Source organism: Oncorhynchus mykiss, chromosome 8 (assembly GCF_013265735.2).
Source record: "Oncorhynchus mykiss isolate Arlee chromosome 8, USDA_OmykA_1.1, whole genome shotgun sequence".
NCBI lineage: Eukaryota > Metazoa > Chordata > Actinopteri > Salmoniformes > Salmonidae > Oncorhynchus > Oncorhynchus mykiss.
Window position 1 is genome coordinate 36,813,162 of NC_048572.1, and position 12,049 is coordinate 36,825,210.

The 12,049-nt window shown below is 41.7% G+C and overlaps 1 protein-coding gene across 1 annotated transcript in view; it reads left to right on the forward strand.

Moving 5' to 3' along the window:
• The first annotated feature begins 3,436 nt into the window (after positions 1–3,436).
• Positions 3,437–12,049, forward strand: part of LOC110530907 (kelch-like protein 29) — a 330,236-nt gene continuing 321,623 nt past the window's right edge. The window contains exon 1 of the mRNA XM_036985426.1: positions 3,437–3,724. The gene's annotated coding sequence lies outside the window, so the exon portion shown is untranslated. The remainder of the gene's footprint in view (positions 3,725–12,049) is intronic.

Sequence of the window (12,049 nt, forward strand, 5' to 3'; positions counted from 1 at the left end):
TATTTACAGTGTCCCAGCAGCTGCAGTACTTAAAAAATATAACTTTTCTCTGTGCTTCTCCGAGCATGCACTTCATATCCGTTAGGCTATGGATCATTTAATTGAGACCACACTAAATAGCCTATAGGCTCATTTTATATTGCACTCGCAGGGGAGAATCAGAATGAGGGGTGGAACCGGGCTCACATCTATATATAGCCCAACATTTTCCTGCAGTTGGCTAAATCAGGGTCACACAGGGTCTTTCTTTGTAGTCTTAAACAAATCGACTTTGGAACGAAAGTATACACCTCACACACATGGTTGAGGGCTTCAAAAAAGAAGACACCTGTATCATGTCAGATATAGAGTTGAAGTGTATTACATTTTGAGTTTGCATCCCAATATTACGCTTTATCACAAAAGACTGGAAAATAGCAAAACCGTTTGACATGGAAACACTGGATTTTTGGCAGCTTTTTGAAGTAATGTTTATTTATTATGAAAAATACTGAGAAATATTGACATTTCATCAAATACAAATTGCATGACCCTCCCCTGGACTAGATTTAAAAAATACTAAACCTTCCCCTTGACTGAAATTGAAAAAGCAAAACCCTCCCCCATTTTCCTCCAGGTACCCATCGTGTAAGTTTCGATCCATCCCTAAGGTCCTTGGACTAAGGACTAATGTTAGGCTCCTGTAATGTCACTAACGGTGACAATAATATCATCCTTTCTATTATTCTATATCATCTTTACAGAACAACTTTAGTTGAATGTTTTTGCCTATTTAATATAATGGCATAAGAGACACTAACTGAACTCTTAAACATACAAACACGTGTCAGATGCAGTAGTTGTTTGCTGCTCCAAATGATCAGGATGGTGATTCTACAGTACCACGGTATTGGATGCTTTCTTTTAGATAGCAGATATCTTTATTTAAGACAACTACTACCACTACGATTTGCTCAGCAGTCCACACAGTCTCTTTTTTTTATTGTTTATTTGGGGTTATTTTGGGGGTTCTTTCTTTTTTTGTCTTGTTAAAAAAAAAAAAAAAACTTTAATTAGCCAGATAAGTTATTGGGGACACATCCTCTTATCTCTTAGCTATTTGGAATACAATATACCTCTGAGGATATATTGAGGTGGTATTGGATCAGCAACAAGAGGATAAACAAAGATGGCTACACTTATAGATGAGGTGGTGGTTACTTCCCTCCCCCCTGGGTCCAATTACTTCTGTTTATCGCCTGGAGATTCTTTTTCCTTCATAGAATGCATGAGGTCAGCAGTTTTAATCTGGATACAGTCTGTGCGTGTCCTGTTTTTGGCTATGACCAAATAAGGACAGTTAGGCCTATTTTCTTTTCAGTACATACATTGTACTCTCAATTACATTTACTAAATTGTTCAATCAGATTATGACTTGAAAATAATTGGCAAATAGGCCAACACTGATTTTTTTTTATATGAATTTATAATAAATGTTTTATTCTAGTGTGCAAAGAGGACTCACATACTGTAATACTGATGTTTCAGTATTATTATTTTTGAAAGAGATTGCACTTCCCATGGTATTTTCAAATATTAGAAATGGTAACTTTTTTAAAGAAACAAATAATTAGAGCAGAGAATTGGACCTAAACGAAATAAAGACTTAAACTTGACTTATAACTAGTAAGGTAAAGTAGGCCCCTCTAGCACAAACTGCTACATGCCACAAATCATCTATAACATTTAAACGTTTTTCTTGTATTTTTTTTTCTGCCAAATAGTACTGTGTTTGCAATTCAGCAGAAGCTTGAGAAAGAAGCTTTACCACTCTTTTTGTGCTGGAGTCGACAAAAAGCATTTTTATGCATGCAGACTTAGCTACCTGTTGAGGCCCCTGGATGCCATTGTGGGTCAGTTCAGGTCAGTTGAAGCCCAACGGAAACAAGTGTAGCACAACTCGGGGCCCTGCGGCAATCCATATATTGCTGGTCTAGAGTATATTCTAAAATGTGTTGCAGGCCTGTTTTCTTTATTGTGACAGACTGTTGTCTTCTTCCATTATTGATTATCACTACAGGGTATTCCTTTTATTTATTAAAAAAATCGAATTTGAGAGGAATGTTGTAGGCCAATGGCCCAAAATATCACACACATACAGCGCCAGTCAAAAGTTTGGACACACCTAATCATTATGTTTTTTTTTCTCTACATTGTAGAATAATAGTGAAGACATGAACACTATGAAATAACACTTATGGAATCATGTAGTGTTAAACAAATAAAAATGTATATTTGAGATCCTTCAATGAAGTCACCCTTTGCCTTGATGACCACTTTGCACACTCCTGGCATTCTCTCAACCAGCTTCACCTGGAATGCTTTTCCAAATTATTGGCTATTATTATATTATTATTTGTGCCCTGGTCCTATAAGAGCTCTTTGTCACTTCTCACGAGCAGATTTGTGACAAAAACTCACACTCATTCTTGTGTTTAAGAAATGTCTTATAGCGTGTGTGTGGCAGGCTTACAATTATGGAAGAAAAAAACAACATTTGAGAGTGTGCTGACCCTGGTGCTAGAGGGGGTAAGCAGCTGGAGGTTGGCTGTTTGAAGTACGGGACTATAAAACGTTTGGGAACCACTGTGAAATAAATGTTACATAGCCTAATACAAAATATGGTATTGTCAGCTGTTTCACGCTTGTGGGGGGGGGGGGGTATCCAATTGGTAGTTGCAGTCTAATCTCATCGCTGCAACTCCTGTACAGACTCGGGAGAGGCGACGGCCGAAAGCCGTGCATCCTCCGAAACACAACCCAACCAAGCCGCACTGCTTCTTGACACAATGCTCACTTAACCAGGGAGCCAGCCGCCTCAACGTGTCAGATGAAACATCGTACACCTGCCGACGGTTCAGCGTGCACTGCGCCCGGCCCGCCACAGGAGTCGCTTGTGCGCGATGGGACAAGGACATCCGTGCCGGCCAAACCCCCCCCTAACCCGGCCGACGCTTGGCCAATTGTACGCTGCCCCATGGGTCTCCCGGTCGCGGCCGGCTGCAAAAGAGCCTGGACTCGAACCCATAATCTCAAATGGCAGCATAGGATCTCACTCTCCATTGAATACAGGCGGTGGTTGACGTCAACACCCCTCATGGAATATATTTTTTTAAAGTAATGAGATTTAGACCCCATCCACAAATCCAAAAAGAGAACTAGGCGGGAGATTGACAGCCCGCCGTTCTGCGCTGCGGACAACAAATCCCATTCTAACCGCGGGGACACAAGCATCTCGTCATTATATCCAGTATTTCTGACACGGAGAGAGCTTTTCCAAGATGTATCCAAATTCATGCAGTTCCATCCACAGACAAGTGAGAGGCGCTGTAGGGCTCCGTAGAAAGTAAAAGGGGAGGAGCGGTATCGGAGAGTAAAGTAGCCACACGGTCTGTCTGTATGATTGTGTGACCAGGCATGCGCTCGCATCTGAGAACCAACCGACGCTGAGCAGGGAGCGGATGAAGAAGCGTTTGGTGGCATCTGCGAACTCCCGACCACTCAGCTTACTATTGGCAACGGAAAGACGGTAGCCTCGACAGATACAGCGGACACCTGACACTCAGCAACAGAAGGCCAACATAATACATTTAGCTGTAAAAGCAACAACAGTCTTTGCTGGATAAAGACAGCATTCACACATAAGGACGAACGCCGGTGCTGAATCTCAGCTGCGACTAGGGAGGTAAGGAGAAACTGCGTGTCAGCGCACGAAAAACTACTTTATGCATTTTTTATGTGCTCCGTGTCAGCCTAAGTTTACGCTTTACGCGAGGACCTCTCATTATGAGTATCCCGTGCTTTGCCTGAATGTGTGTCAGAAGCAGGAGTCAGGTTCATCTGTATCACCCCTTGCTGAGCACCATAATAACCAAATGGGTGTGCGGCTCCCATGTTGTGCGCAAGCGCCTCTACTAGGTGAAAAGAAAATTAATATTCGCGCTAAACTTATAGGGTCCGTGAAATCGCGTATCAGTCTAATGATCCAACACACTCGTTCAAATTGAATAATATTAGTTTCTAATTTCTAAAGTGATTTTTTTTTTTGTTCTTTTCTTTCATGATCCACTCTTTAAATTGAATAATAGAAGACTGTTTTTAGATTTGGAATGTCCAAATGTTCTACCCTATTAAATTTAGATTTATTGGTTTGAAATATTGGTGTGGCTTGGAAAACGGGATGATTTTTAAGTCTGTGCTTCAAGTGGACGCTACCACTTCAGAGCGGGGAGATTAGCTTTGCCTACACTATACAATAAAGTGGCACATGAATGTTTGCATAGCCACAGGGTTTGGGTAAAGCCCCATATGAGACAGACATTTTACGGTCCATTATTATAACCTATTACAGATATAGACACTAGCCTCTACACCAGGGACCATCAACTAGATTCAGCCTGCAGGCTGATTTTCTTAAAATTGTAAAATTATTTATAAATATTTCTTCAGAGGAGGGTCAGGGGACCGGAACATAATTTGTAAACTGCAAATTGACCGCAAGAAGCCCAAACAGAGAGTATTTGACTACAACATAATCATGTCAAACCTTATTTGTTAAATCTGAGATATTGAGAGCGTGTGTGTGTGTGTGTGTGGGGGGGGGGGGGGGGGGGGGGGGGGGGGGGGGGGCAATACAATCACCAGTGGGCAGCCAGTTGGGGAACCCAGCTCTATATGGTGAACAAGTGGGATCCTATGTTACCAGTATAGCTGAGACAAATGCATAGCCTATAACGGAGACAATGCCCCTGTTTTGATATAACCTATGCATCCTTCATTCCTCCCATTCTTGGAGACCTCGCCGATAGGTGAAAGAAGATTTTACGCTAGGCTAACAACCAAGTCATGTCAGATCGGTGATTATTTCTATACCCTATGATCATTGATCTAATATAGCCTATATATTTAGATCAATGATTATTTCAAGAAAGGGATCATTCAAACATGAATATATTCAAACAGCGCCTATATGCTGCTTTGCGGGAGTGGTCCTTGAGTTGCCTCTCCACCCACAGACACGTTTGCACGAAATCCTTGCTTCACTCCTCCCACAAGCCATTGGATAGGCCTATAGGCCTACAATATAATGCCAGTAGGCTGTAGTCTAATTTACTTTCACTTGCCCACTGTAACCTACTGTTAGCCTACAGGTTATGGGTACTCAATCGACTGGGCCGATGTCAGTTTATGGACACACATGCACTCATACTGTAGGTCTCCAGGTCTCCAGGATCCCAAGATAATTAGCCTACAGTCATTAGGAGGATGGTTGCCATAAGCGGGAAATACTGTTAGCAAAGCACCATCGTTAGTAAAGTTGTCCATGACTTAAAGATAAACAAATAAATGTGCCACTGTCCAAGTGTTTATTAAGATACGATATTAAGATACAATGTGGTGGGTATTAAGGTACGATGCGGAGCGGGACACTTCCATGGCCAACATCACATTGGTAAAGCCGGCAGGTACTGTAGTGTGAATCAAGCCTAGGATTAAAGGGCTTTGGTAGCAGGCATCTGTAGTCGAAGATGTGAGACTATGCATTTGTCTCCGAGCTGGGCTCATTTTAACAGGGGCTTCTCACCTCAGCTTTATATGGGCAGGGGTGTCACTGTATAGTTACAATTACTAGTCTTTGTGAAGGGATAAGGCTGTGGTGGTGGCAAAGTAAGGGAGTATGTGCACGTGTTTGTGAAAGAGTGTGTGTATGTACACACACAAAGTGTTTGTGTGCCTGTGTTAGCATGTGTGCTGTTGTTGGAGTCTTATAAGGTTACTACAGTAAGAGCATAATTGAGTGTGTCTTTGCCTCCGCAGTGATAAACATGCAGACCATGCATCACCATCAGGGAATTATTAAAGTGAGCAGTGAGGAAGGCTTAGTTTAGATATATGATCTCTGAGGCAGAGAGCTCAGCTCTGTGTTAGTTAGCTCTGTCTGTGGCAGAGCTGGTCTGCGTGAACTTCTGTAGGATCTCGAATGAAGCAAACAGAGGCAGGCAATCAATGTATATGTTTTTTGGAGTTTGTTACACTCTAATAGAGTATAATAGAGTACTCTAATAGAGTGTAACAACAATAATATTGCAAAAACCAACTGCCAGCCTAACACGGAACCCAAACCGGCTGCGTGCGTGCGCCATCGTGCTTACATTTTATTTTGTCCCCCCACACCAAACGCGATCACGACACACAGGTTAAAATATCAAAACAAACTCTGAACCAATTATTCATTTGGGGACAGGTTGAAAAGCATTAAACATTTATGGCAATTTAGCTAGTTAGCTTGAACTTGCTAGCCAATTTGTCCTGGGATATAAACATTGAGTTGTTATTTTACCTGAAATGCTGAGCAAGAGGACAAACACCAGTCTCAACTTCAACAGTGAAGAGGCGACTCTGGGATGCTGGCCTTCTAGGCAGAGTTGCAAAGAAAAAGCGATATTTCAGACTAGCCAATAAAAAGAAAAGGTTAAGAAGGGCAAAATAACGCAGACACTGGACAGAGGAACTCTGCTTGAAGGCCAGCATCCCGGAGTCACCTCTTCACTCTTGACATTGAGACTGGTGTTTTGCTGGTACTATTTAATGAATCTGCCAGTTGAGGACTTGTGAGGTGTCTTTTTCTCAAACTAGACACTCATGTATTTGTCCTCTTGCTCAGTTGTGCACCGGGGCCTCCCACTCCTCTTTCTATTCTGGTTAGGGACAGTTTGCGCTGTTCTGCGAAGGGAGGAGTACACAGCGTTGTACGAGATATTCATTTTATTGTCAATTTCTCGCATGGAACAGCCTTCATTTCTCAGAACAAGAATAGACCAACGAGTTTCAGAAGAAAGTGCTTTGTTTCTGGCCATTTTGAGCCTGTAAACGAACCCACATGATGATGCTCTAGATACTCAACTGGTCTAAAGAAGGCCAGTTTTATTGCTTCTTTAACGAGGACAACAGTTTTCAGCTGTGCTAACATAATTGCAAAAGAGTTTTCTAATTATCAATTAGCCTTTTTAAAATGATAAACTTGGATTAGCTAACACAGCGTGCCATTGGAACACAGGAGTGATGGTTGCTGATAATGGGCTTCTACACCTATGTAGATATTCAATTAAAAATCAACCGTTTCCAGCTACAATAGTCATTTACAACATTAACAATGTCTACACTGTATTTCTGATCAATTTGATGTTATTTTAATGGACAACAAAATGTGCTTCTCTTTCAAAAGCAAGGACATTTCTAAGTGACCCCAAACTTTTGAACGGTAGTGTGTTTTTTTTTTGGTTATTACTATTATTATTGATTTTTTTTTAACCTTTATTTAACTAGGCAAGTCAGTTAAGAACAAATTCTTATCTATTCACATATCATCTTTGTCAAATGAAAATGTAGTATAATAAAGTCATTTCAAATGGCACACGTTATTTTTCCATTTTAATATGAAATGTTTGAACGGAGTATAGGCCTATTACTCTTATATTATTATGCATTTTACATTCTTCAGTCTTACGGATTACGATGCTTTAATTGGGGACGGGAATAGAGAACCTAGACAACGAAAGTTGCAGCTGTCTGGTGTCAACGTAAAATCTAAATCACTCGTTTATTCTGGTGTGTTTTTCATTTCAGAAGTTGACATGCTTTTCAAGAAGAACGATTTCCCTAATAATCATCAGAAATCAGGCCACCTGAGGGGGGGGTGGGTTCAGAAAATCGGCAATCAAAATAAACATTCTACCACAGTGACCAGGGCAGCCCATTTCATTCTGAGTTCGGATTTATCTCTACGATGCATACTTTCAGGTTTTCCGAACAACACTGCAGGTGCTAGCACATGCGCAAATCAAACGCACTGCCGGAACTACCATTTTAAGGTGTTTACATGTCCTGATAATTAAAAAAAATCAATCAATCGATTTTTAAGATGAGCAGAGTAAGGTGTTCACATGACTAATGCCATACTCGGCCTACTGCCATAATCAGTTGCGTGTAAAACAAAAAATAGTCGTTAGTTATAAACATTGATTTTGAAATAGCAGGACTAGAAGAATCCTGCCTCTTGTCAGTGTCCTGAATCCTGCCCCTTGTCATTGTCCTGAATCCTGCCCCTTGTCATTGTCCTGAATCCTGCCCCTTGTCAGTGTCCTGAATCCTGCCCCTTGTCAGTGTCCTGAATCCTGCCCCTTGTCAGTGTCCTGAATCCTGCCCCTTGTCAGTGTCCTGAATCCTGATCCCCTCTGTCTTTTTTTATATGAATACTTTTTTTTGTGTCTTTGCCCTGCGGCGGTGAGAAGAATACACTGTGCTGTTTTAGGACTGTGTGTAGTCCAATAGCCATGCCAAGCTTAGGCTGTATGGTCTTACAAACCAAGAGCATGCTAATTCTGTACCAACACAGTCAGATAAACATGTTGGGGAAGCTCTGAGGCTTTTATATGGCTGCCAGTGCTTAAACGAGAGAGTACGGACGGGTGTTAGAACAACAGGCTACAAAAGGCCAAATGGGACTTCAATCTTTCTCTCTCTGAAAAAAAAAATTGATGTATTTTAGAGGCTCCGTTTCGGAATGTTTTTATCCCCAGATCTCTCGCATTCATTCCTCATCTCCATCATTCAGCTCTGGTGATATTCCCTGTGGATCAGTATGCAGAATATTCAGGTAGGGATGGAGGCTATTGTAAAAGGGTAATATACTTGCTAATGTAGATGGGGTGAACGGCCACAAGCTAGCTGTTTCCCGAGCCTCTTTAGAGACCAGTGAACTATGAAAGGCAGTCTCTTGTCTTCAGCTGCTCTCTCCTACACAGGAGCTCCGGGGGTTGTGGCTGTGGTATCATAGCGCTAAAAGCCTGCTGTTTGACTGCACCGAGACTAGAATGGTCTCATAGCGACACACAACTCTGAACGCCCAACAACTACACAGACTGAGTCAGAAGTGCTCGCTCTGCTGCAAGGATGCAGCCCATGCTGTTTTTTTTGCCAATCCAAAAAGTGGCAGCACTTACGTGAATTTCAGTGCCTCGATCTCGAGGAAGGTTTAGTTTATTAGGATCCCCAATAGCTACGTGGACATGTAGCTGCTACTCTTCCTGGGGTCCACATAAAACATACAAAGTACAGAACAGTTATAGACAAGAACAACAGAATATTACATTAAATTCAAAATAAATGAGAGTTATATATTAGAAAGAGAACAAAAATACTATTTACACACTACTCGTTCTAAAATTAGTTATTTAGAAAGAGGAAAGTTGCTGTGATATAGGATGTATATATATATTTTTTTAAGCAAAACTTGATTTTTGCCTGAGTAACCTGGTGGCAGAGCATTCCACGATGACATGGCTCGATACATAACTGAGCAATGGATTAAATCTGTCTTTGCTTTGGGTAGAAAAATCCATAGTGACGCGTGTGTCTGGTGAAGTATGCCTGTTTTTGAAGTGTATGCAAATAGATTTATACAAGTGGTTAGGCATTTTCAACAGACAGATGTTTCTTAAAAAGACTAGAAGAGAAGTAGTCAATTCCTCCTCAACCATGAAAGACCATGTTAGTAGTTCTGTGTGTGCAGTTAAGGGCAAGGCATGGTTCTTTTGTTTTGAGCCAGCTGCAGCTTTGCTAGGTCTTTCTTTGCTGCGCCATATTACCGGCTACAAACAATATAGGCTAACTCCACTGTACTAAACTCATACATTTAGATTTTTGGGGTGGTATTTTAGGGGTTATATTCGACTGGCAATTCGTTAGGCTACATAACATGGTAACGCAAAATGGGTAAAGAGGGTTTGCTTTCATGTGCGGCTAAATCAAGCCCATCAGTTTCGAATGATATGAAGTGACAGAGGAAATATTCTGTATTTATTCAACATAAAAAAAAAAAAACACATTTGGACCTTTTTTTAAAAAGTATATTAATATACTCAGTCGGAAGCTGATGGCCTAGAATGGATTTAGCCTATTTTCAGCTATTCTATGATTTATATGACAGGGACAATGCAATGGATGCTAAGCAAAACAGTTTATTTTTTATCCATACAGGTTCTAGCCAGCCTCGACACATTTTTTAAGCTTTGCCTTGGTGTGTGCCATTGTCAGAAAGGTATTGTCACTGTGGGCTATTTCATATAACTACTGTATCGTGGGTTGTGTGGTATCCTCTCCAGAAACTAGTACCAATCCTACCTTTCCCATCAATATGCTGCGGTTTCAGTAGCATCTGAGCTAATAGGCTGGCACCCCGGGGGCCAGGGCCAAAGGCGACACTGATTAGACTATCAACCAATTCCATACCAACCCCTGGCTCCCGCCAAGCCTCTTCGCGTCTTGTATATAGATTTGAAAGGATGTGATTGGTGTTATCTAAGTAATATGGCAAACATTTGGAGAACATCAGAGTGCAAGGTGAAGCTTCAAGCAATTATTGCTGAATCCAATCCAAACCTTTCTATTCAGTCATAATCCACAAATAGTATGGCAACGATAGTCAGAGCAGTTGGCTAAAGCGCACAGGCCAACAGATCTGGGACCAGGCTAATGCAGTCATTTGGCTAATCCAAACCTTTCAGACCTCCATTAGGAGCCTAGAGGCGAGGGGCTAGGGGGTGGGGAACTAAGGGTTTGGTCTGGAACTGGGCCTGTATAAGCAGTCCCCTCCAGGCGGTGTCCAGTTTAAGCGGGGGCAGCCTAAACCCGTTAACTTCACATGATGACACGGCAGACTAGCTTCACACAGGAGGGAGATCTGGGGGCCTGGGACACTGTCTGGTGGACATGGAAAATCAGAAATCTACCGTTACCTCCTAGCTCCTCCTGGCAAGCCTTTGTTTGTGTATAAAGACCAGTAGCGTTTGCCGGCCCAAAAATACTTAGCACCTCTGAACAGAGTGCCGGCTGTTATTTGCAAACCGAGTGCAAATGGATTCTACACATCGAAACGGGGGGAAAATGTCCGCCGTCAGACGCCTACTGGCGGGTGGTCCCCAAAACACACCGTGGCGAACGAACGGCAGACGAATGTCAGACCGTAACTCGTGGAATGTGTTTTCTCCTTTTAAAACCACAGTCTGAAAGATTTCCACAGTGATTTCCAACTACTGCATTTGACTTATAAATACCTTCTTTTTTTTTAGGAGATTTAGTACAACTGTCTTACCTTGTTGTAGAAATCAAGAAATTGCCATGTAAAAATGACTCTATTGTAAAAAATGATGTTGGTGGTCTATAAGTGTGGCTTTCAGCTGTCTTGCTGTGTTGATTGCTGTTAGCCTGTGACTGTGACAGTGCTGCTCCCCTGGTATCTATCTCTTTTATAGAACACACCTTCTCTTTAATAAGGTGCATTTTATTAGGTTGTCGCTGCTTCTGAATAAACATCGTCCATAATAAAATATAAAAATATATTCCCGGGTAATGTGTTTTAGTTTTAAGAGAGTGGCGAAGATGTCAGATGTTGTTGGCTGGCCCTTACGAGGGGTGTGGCAGTGTTCTGTAATAATTGATCTAAAATTGAATAATTTAATCTGCCTTCAGGAGGTGCTGTGTGAGAGAGAATGGCGAGAGGCCTAGCAAATCAATCCTGAGGTGGAGTGTCATTCTCATACCAGCCTCCTCTTCTTCCTGCAGGCAGACCTGACCTGATATTACCCCAGTCACCACCATCACACATCCTTACCAGTCCCCGGAACAAGTCATTGGAACTTATTTCAATCCAAATTTGCACTCCCCAGACTCATTAATCGTCCCTCCATGAATAGACAGTACTTGAGGCGAGTGTTCAGATGACTAGACAGTACTTGAGGCTATACAGTATCATTGCCTACTTGTGCGATCATGACAGTCCCATTTGACTGTGATTTCCTTTACTAGAAGAATAGTTGATTGGTTTAGTAGGACAGACAGTTGATAGGTTAGTTGGGTTATATGGTCCACACAAACATAATGTCATTGAGTAAACAAACCACGAGCTAGTGTGAAAAGATTTAAACCAATGAGGTGAGGGTTAAGGCGGGAT